Source organism: Triplophysa rosa, unplaced genomic scaffold (genome assembly GCF_024868665.1).
Source record: "Triplophysa rosa unplaced genomic scaffold, Trosa_1v2 scaffold243_ERROPOS425983, whole genome shotgun sequence".
NCBI classification, from domain to species: Eukaryota; Metazoa; Chordata; class Actinopteri; order Cypriniformes; family Nemacheilidae; genus Triplophysa; species Triplophysa rosa.
In genome coordinates this window covers 2,275-15,017 of record NW_026634260.1, presented here as the reverse complement: position 1 = coordinate 15,017, position 12,743 = coordinate 2,275, and positions in this window count along the sequence as shown.

Sequence of the window (12,743 nt, the reverse complement as noted above, 5' to 3'; positions counted from 1 at the left end):
CTTCCTGTTGCATGTACATGCTCTCAAGTGGTCAAGACCGCACAATTGTGGATTTTGGACAAAGCCGAAATATACCTTCGTTAGCTAGCTTCGCTACATGTGTGCAAAACGGGTGGGGAGGAGGCGGTCTACAGCCATTCAAGGAAACTCCATATTTAGCTTGGCGGTGGTCTTATTCAAATAGCTGGCTATCTACGTACAAAACTTGCTGGATGATTGTTGTAGACAATGATTGTTGGTTCTCAACTCTGGCCCGCGAGATCCATTTTCCTGCCAAGTTCAGCCCTGATAAAACACACGTGAACAAGCTAATCAGCGTCTTCGGGAATAGACGCACAACTTAATGCGGGGCTGCTCAAATTTATCGGCATATGGCATTTAGGTACCGTGAGAGCGGTTCAAGAGCAGACTGCCACGTATGCTTTTAATTGCTCTCGTGGTATTTTAATATGATGCGTCAAGCAACCTGCCCAGTCCTGCATTAAGTTGAATGTGCTTATTTCTGAAGATTTTGATTAGATTGTTAAGCGTGGTGAGACCCTTGAGCAAGGCACCGAACCCCCAACATCAAAAAATGTCTGCCCACTGCTCCGGGTGTGTGTGTTACCAAAGTCGTGCCGAAGTTGTGCCACTCAGAGGCCATGTTTGCAATGCCTCTGGGCAGGTATTTGCATCATAAGTCCACAGTCCTATATACTTGAATGGGAGAAGGCAGATATTTCTAAAATTACTGGCAAAAATCACAATTAAATAGAATATGTCCGATCAGTAAATTAAACATGACATGAACTGTATCATAACTTTGGTTTGCTAAGCTTAAATTGCGATAAAAATCACAGGCTGGCAAGTGCTTCACGAGAGCCCCGCCCCAGAGAATCGTCACTCTTTACTGATTGACGATTGTCTCATTTTACTGGCAGGTGGGACTTCCTTTGCTAGAGCGGCCATATTGAGCGTTGCATTCCTCGCCATTCGTTGTAACGGCAGTTGCGCGTCTTGTTAATATTATCATCTTAATTAATATATTACTCACTGCTGTGTGTGTGCATTTGGATGGGTGAAATGCAGAGCATAAATTCCGAGTATGGAACACCATTATCACGTCACGTCATAAAACAGAAAATGGATCTCGCGGGCCAGAGTTGAGAACCCCTGTTTTAGGCTCTGAAAAATCATAACAAACTGGCTGGGTGTTATCAAAATTTCTGAGCTGGCAGATGCGCCACTGACCAAACAAAATGCAAAAAAGCTTAAAATATAAAAATTGAATCCACTGTCCCCTTTAAGCCAAACAGAAACAAACAAGGTAGCTTACAATATAAATGTATACATCTATATGTTGTATACCATTTCTACATGGATATTGCATTATATTAATGTATGTACTATGTATCAGATATACTGCATGGCAATTAGCATAGCTAACACAACTGCATAACGTTTGTGTTTTCGGTTTGATATATATATATATATATATATATATATATATATTTCGTCTTTGTTATGCAAGAAAAAAAATCATCTGCCTAGTGTTTTCATTACACCCAAATGAGATACATTCTGATTTTCAATTTACTCTTTAAGCTGTAATGGAAACATATTGAATATATAATTTGTTTGATTGATAAATAAACTCGGAGTGATGAAATAGTAACACAAAAATGTCACCTTGTCAATATTTCTCTTTTTAGTTCTTCAAAATGCACTAGTCATATTATCAATTGACAGAAACATTACACAGATGTCTCTATTAAATCCAGAGGCTGTTACACATATGAGGAAACATACTTTAAAGCTTGGAAAGCACAGTAAACTGAGAAAATATACACAGCAGACTTATTGGTTCCATTTTCTCGGGAGCTGTTTTTATTAAAATAGCACCTATGTGGCACTCTACCAAAATTATCTCATATGTATCTATAGAACATTTATATGTCTTTTTATGCTTGTGTAATGCAATCAATTTAAACAGCTAAAGCATTATGCCACAGTGACTTCGTGAAGTATGCAGTAATTAAATCCATGAGCAAATATAACATCGCCCAAACAATGGCTCGTGGAGTGGTAGGCGGGGCTGTGGAATGGGGGCGGGACCTCGAAACCCGACCGATGACAGGCATATAATCCCCCATAGAAGATCAGAGCAGTAGATAGGTCTCTCGTTCATTCCTGTTCCAACAAGCCTAACAACCAACTTGACAATTTTACAAGAAAACATGGAGTTATGCGCCAAAGACATCAAGAAACACAAACCAGCATTGTTTTGCAACATTAAGGTAAAATATCACCACCTCGTTGTTGTTAATATTATTGGGTTATAAATACACTATTGGAGATCTTTTTAAATTTTAATTATATGTTAACATTAAAACGATATGTACATTCGTGTATATTTGATCAGTAGACACAAAAGCCATATACAGGGCACTTTTTGTTGTGTATTGGTTTCATTATTATGAGCTGTAGGAATTTTTACTGCCGTATGTAAACTTAAAAACGTTTCTCTTTTACGTCCATGAGTTCTTATTGCAGGGTTCTGTGTTTTTATTTAACAAAAATACTTCAATTAACTCAAACCATAAAATAAAGAAATTCTGTTTGATTACGTTTCAAATCAATATCCATCAACTTTACAGTAATTTAGTAACCATATAGTTCACTACTCTGCAACTATGCATATCCTGTGTGTATATTTAATACCTGCCAAGGTTGAGGTCCACTTTAACTGTGAAAAAGCGCAATGTAAGTAACATTAGTTGAATGTTTAATGTTTGACAACTGTTTAATCATAGAAATGTTAGGGCCGTTCACATGTCGCGTGTAAAAACACGTGCAAAAGGCTGGCTTTTCGCTTTCTCCCTCTTTCTGGAGCTTGAGAGTTTGCGCTCCTTTGGGGTCTATTTTAGCGTGATTCCACATGGAGGATTAAATTAATTTGTGATTTAATCTGTGCATTAAAGATTAAATTTGATGCATAAATTGAATAAGTTCTAGTTAAATATGTATTATACAAAGTATAAAAGTATAACGATTCATCAAAAGCTTTTTTAGTCACACACAAATATCAGGGTCCGTTCATTTAAACGTGCCAAATCGATCGAAAATCACTCAATATGCGTTTACTCTCACATCTGTAAGGTATAAAGGAAAGAAAGAATATTAATAAACCACTCAAGTAATATATGATGGAGTGGGGTAAAACGAAATGATCGTTAATATTTAAATGATGTGAGCCAGAGGCTCTTTGCAGAAAAGAGAATGCGCGTGCTGGACAAGCGCGCATTAAATAAATTCAACAATTAAAACTGTTTTTCTATCTTAAACTCCAGTTTAATAGCTGTAAAAAGTCGGAATAACAGCATTCGTTTTGACAATATAACAGATTTTACACTTATCATAAATTTTCCATATAATAACTTGATAAATAGAAACAGAGTCGGCGCCACGAGGGGGCACTAGGGGGCATGGCCCGGCCACTTCAGTCACTGTGCCCTCTCAATTTTTAAAATGAAAAAAAAAATCATTTGGAGAATGAATTTGGTTTATATTTATTAAAGAAACAACAAGAGCAGAGGGTAAAAAATAATGTATTTATTCGTTAACAGAATTTAAAGACATTGTCTTGTGCTGTACTTTCATGTGTTGTTAAAAACACAAGCCAAAGGGCTGCTTGCGTCCAGCGGCAACGTTTCTGTATGCATTGCTTAACAAGAAACGGGCATTACTATTATGCAGATGGTGACAAGTGGAGATACAGGCTGTCTATCAGAAAGCAAGAGCTTGCTCTTTAGTGTTGTTATATTGATGCGATCGTTTTGTTAGACATAAAGCTCTACTGGGGAACAGTCCCCTGTATACTTTTTCTGTCACTTTTTCTTTAAAACCTGCTTTTGACATTTTTCTATATATTTTTTCTATATATGCGTCTAAATTAATAATCTTCATTTATTAACTTCCGCTGAATTTATGTAGGCTATGATCGGTGTATTTCCAGTTCTTTTTGTCAAAACGTCATACAACATTTGCTCTCCTCCAAGTTAATATTTAAAAAATTAGCCTTTCAGTTTGAGTGTCTTTCATCTCTTTTCGTTCAGTTCAATTTATTAGCTTTGAAAAAACTATGCGAAATATGCAATGCTGTCCTCTAAATGGACATTTAGAATTGTTAAACTTCAAAACGGCAGCGCGCACCGCTTTGTATCTACAACTCGCAGGTATTGCGCACCCATAGGCAGGATTTAACTAGATTTTTTATTGTGTTATAGTTAAAAATGTCTGGCTCTCAATGAAAAAGGCAGTGCGCGGCTGACGTGTGTAGGAATTCCGGCTCTTTTCTGCGAACCGGCTCTTTCGGACAGTTCGTTTCAATGAACCGGTTCAAAAGACCGGTTCACCGATTCTCTGACGTAATGACGTCACTCGCCCTGACGAAACACATCAAGTTTAGACTCTCATCCCGACCGGCTGGGATGAAAATACACTCGGCATATTCAAATATAAACCAAAACCAGTAATCATAACTTCTGTCAGTTAACACATCACGTCATGATCTGACACGTTTCTTATATATACGTTTTGCAACTAAAGTACCCAAATAGGCACAGTGCAGCAAACTATGACATTTTAAGTCTTAAAGATAAAAAGTGAATAATTAATCTTCATCAGCATTTTACAGAAACTATATGATCCATGCATAATTCAATATGATTTATGTGTTATTAAATAAACTTACGCTTTGCCAGATTGCTCCATATATTTTAAGTCCTCGGTTCACGTGCGCTCGTAACATTAGCACAGCATCAGTTGTCAACACTGTTCTGTAGCCTCACGGTGAATCACGCATGCTCACTATCATTAGCTCATCGGTTCTCACTCACGACCGACTCGGACGTGTCCGAAAGAGGCGGCTCTTCGGTTCGTGTACTGCTGAATCGAAAGCTGTTGCGAACCGGCTCTTGACTCGAGAGCGAGAACCGCTCTAGCAGTGGCATGAACGTAAACGGCGCTGCAGATTGGTTTACTTACAGTGATAAGGCAGTAATAAAGTCCTAAACATCTTTTCGATGTGTTTTATAGTATCACACCTCTGTTTTATAAAAATATCTGACTGAGATCTGCTTTTAAAATTAACGCATGCGCAGTATCATCAGTTCTGAGTCGGACGTGTCCGAAGAAGCGGCTCTTCGGTTCGTGAATCGAAAGCTGTTGCAACCGGTTCGTGTCGGAAGAAGCGATTCGCGAACCGGCAACTGGTTGGACGGTTCACAAATCGGACATGTCCGACAGAAACTAGATTCTTCTAGTCTGCCAGAGCGATTCAAGGAATCCGCTTACTTCTCGCACATGATGATTACGTCATGTTTAGATTTATATAATCTTGTTTAGAAATTAAATAAAATGTTAATGAAAAAACCATGGATTACTTATGAAACAAATAAATGTTTAGTGTATTATTTTTACAAACAATTATTTTTAACCTTTACAATAATTAACATAAAAGCACAACTGCACAAACGTTTTCTGTAATGCATTTTAAGCAACATTAATATAAAGAATATGTTTGTACAAATATGTATGACCATTAAAAAGTATGATCTGTGTTCAAATGTTTATGTTCATGTTGCAAATGTAGTTTCTTATATGTTGAACCGGTTGTCCGGTTGAATCGGTTCACAAATCGGACGTGTCCGAAAGACAGCTCTCGGTTGGTTCAGTGGTGATCCGAAAACTGTGGCAACCTATTCTTGAATTGAGAACGAGGATCGCTCTAGGCGGAGCGTTCGATAGAACACGCCACTGCATGCATGCTCACTATATCAGCTAGCTTAGCTATAACTTGAATAGCTTCTCCGCTCGTGCTTAACAGTTCAGCGTGCAGTAGTGTACTGTTGGATTTATTGAAAAGTCGTTGATACTGGCTGGTTTATTTTGAGTTGGATGGGTTTTCATGCATGTCAAAAGTGAATAACTGAAGGAATTTGTGGATAAGTGCTTTTTGTAGACGCAAACCGTTTCGAACGATTCAGTCCGATTTGGTGAACCGGTTCACTAAAAAGAACCGGTTCAAATGAACGATTCGTTCGCGAACCGGCCATCACTGGACATGTGCGGACATGGATTTCTTCGCGCACTCGTTATGTGCGAATGTGCCGCTTTTACAAGTGTGATTTGGTTAGCCTACCACGTTGCATATAGATCAAGTTTTCTGATTATTTTCAGGATTGCCGATTATCTCTGATAAAAAAGTAAATTGTTAAAACTTAAACTTGAGAAGAAAACTGGGGCATGGCGGAGTGCCGCTTCTTAACACCAGAAGAGCCGCACACTGAAACGGAACAATTCAATTCAATTCAATTTTATTTATATAGCGCTTTTCACAATGTGCATTGTTCCAAAGCAGCTTTACAGGAGCAAATAAGAAAAACACAGAAAGGTAAAACACAGCACAGTGCATGGTGTTTATAGACCAAGCAAGATCATTATAATAAATAATATCTAATAAATAAATAAATAAATGCAGTCTCCCGGTGAGCAAGCCAACACTGCACTGCTCTGCTGTGGCGAGGAACCCAAACTCCAATGATGAATAATGGAGAAAAAAAAACCTCGGGAGAAACCAGGCTCAGCCGGGAGGGCCAGATCTCCTCTGACGTGTCATAGCTGCACTCAGTGACCCCGACCAAAGCCACTGAGCAACGTCCACGAAGAACAGGGAGAGCCCACGAGCCGCGACCCAGGAAGCCCCACCCGCCGAAACCGGGTCCCATTCCGCGATCAACAACAGACAACAGAGGAACAACCAGGGAAAAGTAGTAATGGCATAATTCACTTTATTCCTCTGTTGTCCGACATCGACCACAAAACAAGACCAACCAGACCAGACCCACACAGTTCCAACAAATGAAACGCCCCGAACCACAACCAACAAGCCCCCCCACTCCCTACAACACCCACCCAGCTACCTCCAATCAAAGTCACTGAGTGCAGCCATAACTTCAAACTGCTGTCATGTGATGTAAGTTTAGCATTAAATACCAAGTATTGTAAATTTAGCATTTATGTGACAGGTAGTCCGTCTTTGCTCTCGGTTGGGGATGGAATTGTCTGAGCTGGGCCTGTCAGATGGTCGCCTTTTTCTTGGGTGGTGATGGAATTGCCTTGGATGGAGCTGGGATGGTCAGTCAGTCCGCGGCTCTCGCAGGAGGATGGCACAGGATTTTCCGATGTAGCTGGCGTAATCTCTAGTTGTGGATGGGCATATGAAGTTCTTCTGGGCCTGGTGGAATCTCTCCCTACCTCGGGATGGGCATCCCGAGGCGAGGGCAGAAAGAGAATAATTAGCGTAGCTGCTTATAGAACAGAGCGAGACCTCAGCCTGTGCCGTGTCTCAACCTCGAATTGTCCAACCTGTCAGATTTTCCTACCACAGGGCAAAATTTAGGATATAATCTAAACCACATCGACAAAATAAACAGGTAGGATGTATTTACAATGCAAAATACAGAGTCAGATAGTTTTACCAGTTTAAAATGAACACATTAAATAAATGTACATCGTAAATACCCTGTCAGATTATCCTACCAGCATAAAAGAAACATGATAAATTTACAGCACAATACCCTATAATTGTACTACCAGTACTAAATAAATATGTAGGCCTAGAATGATTTAACAACAAAAATACACAATCAGATTCCCAGAGCAGTATAAAATAAACAAGTATGATTTTATAGCGCAAGAAAATGACTTCACATTGATGTGCGCATGCCTGGTAGGATAATCTGACGGGTAGAATGAAATTTCGGGACACTATCCCCTTCTAAACCCCTAAACCCTGCCCCCCCACTAAACATAGCAGCCCCCTCACTTTGTGCACCCTGGCGCCGACTCTGAATAGAAATGACCAAATTCATTAATCAAATGACCAGTGTCCATGTAATCTGAAGACCAGTATACCACGTCGCTACAACATTCTCCATGGGATTAATTCACGACCTTGTCTGAGGACGTGGCTACAACATTTCTGAATTTTTTTATAAGAAATGGAATGTTGCCAAGATGTCCTCAGAACGTGGTCACAATGTAATGTCACGGTGACCAAATGAAGACGAACTGGCGATGTCGTCAGAACGTACTGTGTTTGCTGGGACACTGGTTTTACTTACATGATTTGTAGCTTTTGTTTCCTTATTAAAGTGTTAACATCCACTAAAGTGTTAACATCCACTTATTAAAGTGTTAACATCCACGTTAAGAGATTTTAAAGTTGATTGTACATTTGAATCTTTGTGACACATAAACACACAACTCACAATTGCACTCAGATATACCTCATGTGTTTTCAGTAGGTTGTGAGGGTGATGCATGCATGCCTGAGTGCACTGAATACTTGTTACTGTGTAACCAGTGGACCATATCTGCTCATGGACAGGTTTTGCTTGTGTTTATGTATGTGTGTTTTGTTCATCTGGGGGGAGTCAGGCAGTGATGACATATGGAAGGAACATGCCGTTCAGTTACTTGGGCTCCCTAAAACAATGTTTTAACTAGGCTTAATGGAGCATTTATTAGACTGACAGGAAATATTGGTAAACATGCAGTTTGGACAGGTTTTATATTATCTCGCTTTTCCTAATGAAGTGTATTCATTTCTGATCAAACGTTAGAAGTGATCATGACATTTTAGGCATTTAACAGCTTTAGTTTAATGTTGAATGCAGGCTGGAGTTTCAAAATTACATTGTTTACAAAATTGTTTGCTGTTCTTAAGATAGAGAGAGACAATATTTGGACTGTAGGTCAAATTAAGATTTCTGACAAAGAAATAAAGAAAAGGTTACTTAAGACTGTCATATAAATCTTACAAATGTCAAAAAGAATTGTTGAATCTGTAATGCAATGCCACTGTGACACTGCTCTTCTGTATTTTTAGTTGATTTTATTGAAGTACGCCTAAAAACAGTTTTTTAAAGGTCCAGTTTATGAAATTTAGCGGCATCTAGTGGTGATGTTGCAAATTGGAACCCACGGCTCACGCCACCCCTTCCCCCTCCCGTTCGAAGTACTGTGGAGGCTGACACAGGTCTAAGATGTCATCACATTTTCGTTTCTTTGCCAACAGAGGTAACGTATTTACCAAACCCTCTCTGCAGAGCAGTTTGTCTGTTTAGGGCTACTATAGAAACAACATGGCGAATCCCATGCAATGGTACCCGCAGTGTATGTACAGCATTTCCGCTATATTAATTTTGCCGCGGTATGCCGCCGGGTGTGTCGTGTGTACAAAACAGCATTACCAAAACCTGTCACTGTTACTCACTGTTTGGATATAAACATGAACACAGTCTATCTGTAAATAAGCACATGGTTACACAGACACAGTCTGTCTGTAAATAAGCACATGGTTACACAGACAGAGGCTGTGCATGCTATGTGTGAAAGAATATAGCCGAAAATTTCCGCTCTTTAAGGTGTGTGTGGTGATTTTGTCAGATGATGTCGCAATAATGATAATAATTACACGTTAATTGTCATGTGGCGTCTTTCAGCGCCACAATTCTACAAAATCCTAGTGGAAACACTGATGTAGATAGAAATAGCTCATTCTAAGGTAATAAAAACATAACGGTTCATTATGTAAGGTCTTTATACACCTCTGAAGATATGAAGTACACCTCTGAAGTTATGTATATTATATTGCATTTCTGTGAATAGAGCCTCCAAAAAAATTACACACAGCACCTTTAAACCATCCACAGTAGAATTAAACATGACATCAAGTTCTTTTTTACTGTAATGTTTCTTATCACTACAAATGTTCTTGTAATATGCAGTGCCCTTTACCTTCAGTTAGCAAAAATAATAGCTAAACTGATTAAATACAACCATTTTTTTGCAAGCTGATCAAAGTACAGATATTTTCAATGCATTTAGTATATATAAACAGCATGGGTATTGCTGATCTGATCTGATATAGTTATGGATAGCAAAAAGGATTTTACTCCTATAGTAGCATATAGGCCTAGTGGAAAAACATGCTCATATTTTTTGAAGATGGGTAGCAAATGAAAGGCAAAAATGATTGGAACACTGGCCTTGTATTTGTTACTGTTTATACATGACAGAAGTGCAGAGATGCATGAATCGTCAAAGTCAGTTGTTCCCCTGATTATCTTTACCCAGCAGGATTCCTTATGTAGCACAATAGCTGCTGCTGGGAGGTGGGAGAATCCAGGTTTGGACAAACAATGTGGTTTGTCTTTAGGCATGTTCTTTGAAACTACAGGGGCCTATCATGGGGCAAGTGTTTTTTGCTAGTTTCAGCCTAACACAGTTATCATTTTCACATCATGGGCCACGCTGTTTAAATACCAATTGCATTTGCACCCATTTGTGCGCCCATGGGTGTGGTGGTCTAAGGTGTGTTCGGACGCATTGTTGGCCCATTGCTATTTTAAGGCAACAGAAATAGACTGCTCCACTGACCAACTGAAACCTGGGCTGTCCGAAATATCCCCCTATACCCTAATTGTAACAGACTCAGCGACTCGGCCGACCACCCCCCTGCACCAGCGCTCTCTCCCCCCTTTTCCCACACTCACTCTCCCCAGCCTACTGATTACACCCACACCTGCAACCTATCATCCCTGACTCTATTACTCACCTCTTCCCACATGCTCGCATTACTGCCTGCCTAGAGGACATCTCGGCTTGGATGAAAGAGCATCACCTCCAGCTGAACCCTGCCAAGACAGAACTACTCGTGTTTCCGGCACACCCCACGGTGCAACACGATCTCACCATCCGACTTGGCAATACCACTATCACTCCTTCCAAAACAGCCAGGAACCTTGGAGTCATATTTGATGAACAGCTGTCCTTCAATGATCACATTGCAAAGACAACGCGGTCATGCCAATATGCCTTATTCAACATTAGAAAGGTTAGACCCTATCTCACTGAGCATGTGGCACAACTCCTTGTCCAGGCCCTGGTAATCTCAAGGTTGGACTACTGCAATGCTCTCCTTGCTGGTCTTCCTGCAAAGGCTATCAAACTGCTCCAGCTGGTTCAGAACGCAGCAGCACGCCTCATCTTCCAACAGGCCAAAAGGGCTCATGTGACGCCCCTTTTCATCTCCCTCCGCTGGCTACCGGTTGAAGCCTGTATCAGATTCAAGTCACTAATGCTTGCCTACAGGACTATCACTGGATCTGCACCGACATACTTTCACACCCTCCTACACTCCATCAAGATCCCTGCGTTCAGCAAACCAGCGGCGTCTTGTACTGCCTTCCCATATGGGCAGAAAATCGCTTTCCCGCTCATTTTCATTCACAACTCCTTCCTGGTGGAACATTCTTCCTAATTCGGTCCGGTCAACCACATCTCTCACAACATTCAAAAAACTACTTAAAACCCATCTCTTCTGTGAATACTTGACAGACAAATGAAAAACAAACAAAAAAAACTCTCGCTTTCTCTCAACAGGTAGTGGTCTAGCTTTTGTTAAAACTAGTAACTTTGTATTGGCACCTATTGCATTATTGCTCCTGTATGACATATCGCTTATTGCTCCTTATACTCTTTGTAAGTCGCTTTGGATAAAAGCGTCTGCTAAATGACTAAATGTAAATGTAAATGTTTGTAGTCAGGTCTAGTTGTCGTTTGTTTGTCGCTAGTGCTGAAATTAGTAATCTGCGGCAATAGAACGCATGTACAGTCTGCTTAATACACACAAAGAGATGTGCAGTGGCACACAAACATGCCAATATAAAAAATGAAAGGATTCTCAATGTAAAAGATTATTATTGTGTTCATAAAGATAAAAATCTGACTTGTCCTGTAGATGGTCTGCTCACATGCTTTAACCTCGTACAAGTGCAGTAGTGATGTTACGTTCGTGAACGAATCGTTCTTTTTGAACGAATCTTTCAAGTGAACGAATCGTTCTCGTTCACGAAAGGCAATGACTCATATTTTTCGTTCACTGAAATCTCTCCCTCGAGCACAGAGCGTCTTGGCTTAAAAGAGTGTCTAAAGCACGAGCCAATGGCGTTCGAGTGTGAGCTTTGACAGAGCACGTGATTGGTTGAATGTGCTGAACGAATACACCCTTCACTTAACGAACGAGCCTGTGTTTGAGTCTGAACGAGAGAGATCTCGTTCGTACACGAACGAAAGGAGTCAAAGGACACGCTGATTATCGTTCATGAACGACATGAACGAGCTGTTATATCTCACTCGTGAACGAAAGATGAGGTCTCTTGTTCAACAAGTTCAGAAACGGACACAACTTAAAGATCCTTACGAAAATAATAAAATAATGCAAGCTGATGGTTAAATGTAACGATAACACTTAACGGTAAGGGTACATGAATGATCATGAATTCAGGCATACATTCATGCATGGACTAAACATTACTTGACGCATTAATAGGTCATGAATTATCAGGAAGTAACCTGAGTTCAAAGTCTTCCATTCATAACTTCATGAAAGAACATCTTAATTAAAACATTAACTAAGATGGTACATCATCATGCATTATGATTTATTACGTATGATAATGATATATTCAATAAAGTATCCAAGTCTCCCAATCATTGACTAAAAGTGTGTTATTTAAAATCCTGTAATGACATTTTATTAATTTATTTCAAACATGTATTTATTTTCTCCTAATGCTCTGTCATTGCGGTTTAGCCTATATTCACCGACCGTAAGAAAAGTGATTAGTGTAGCC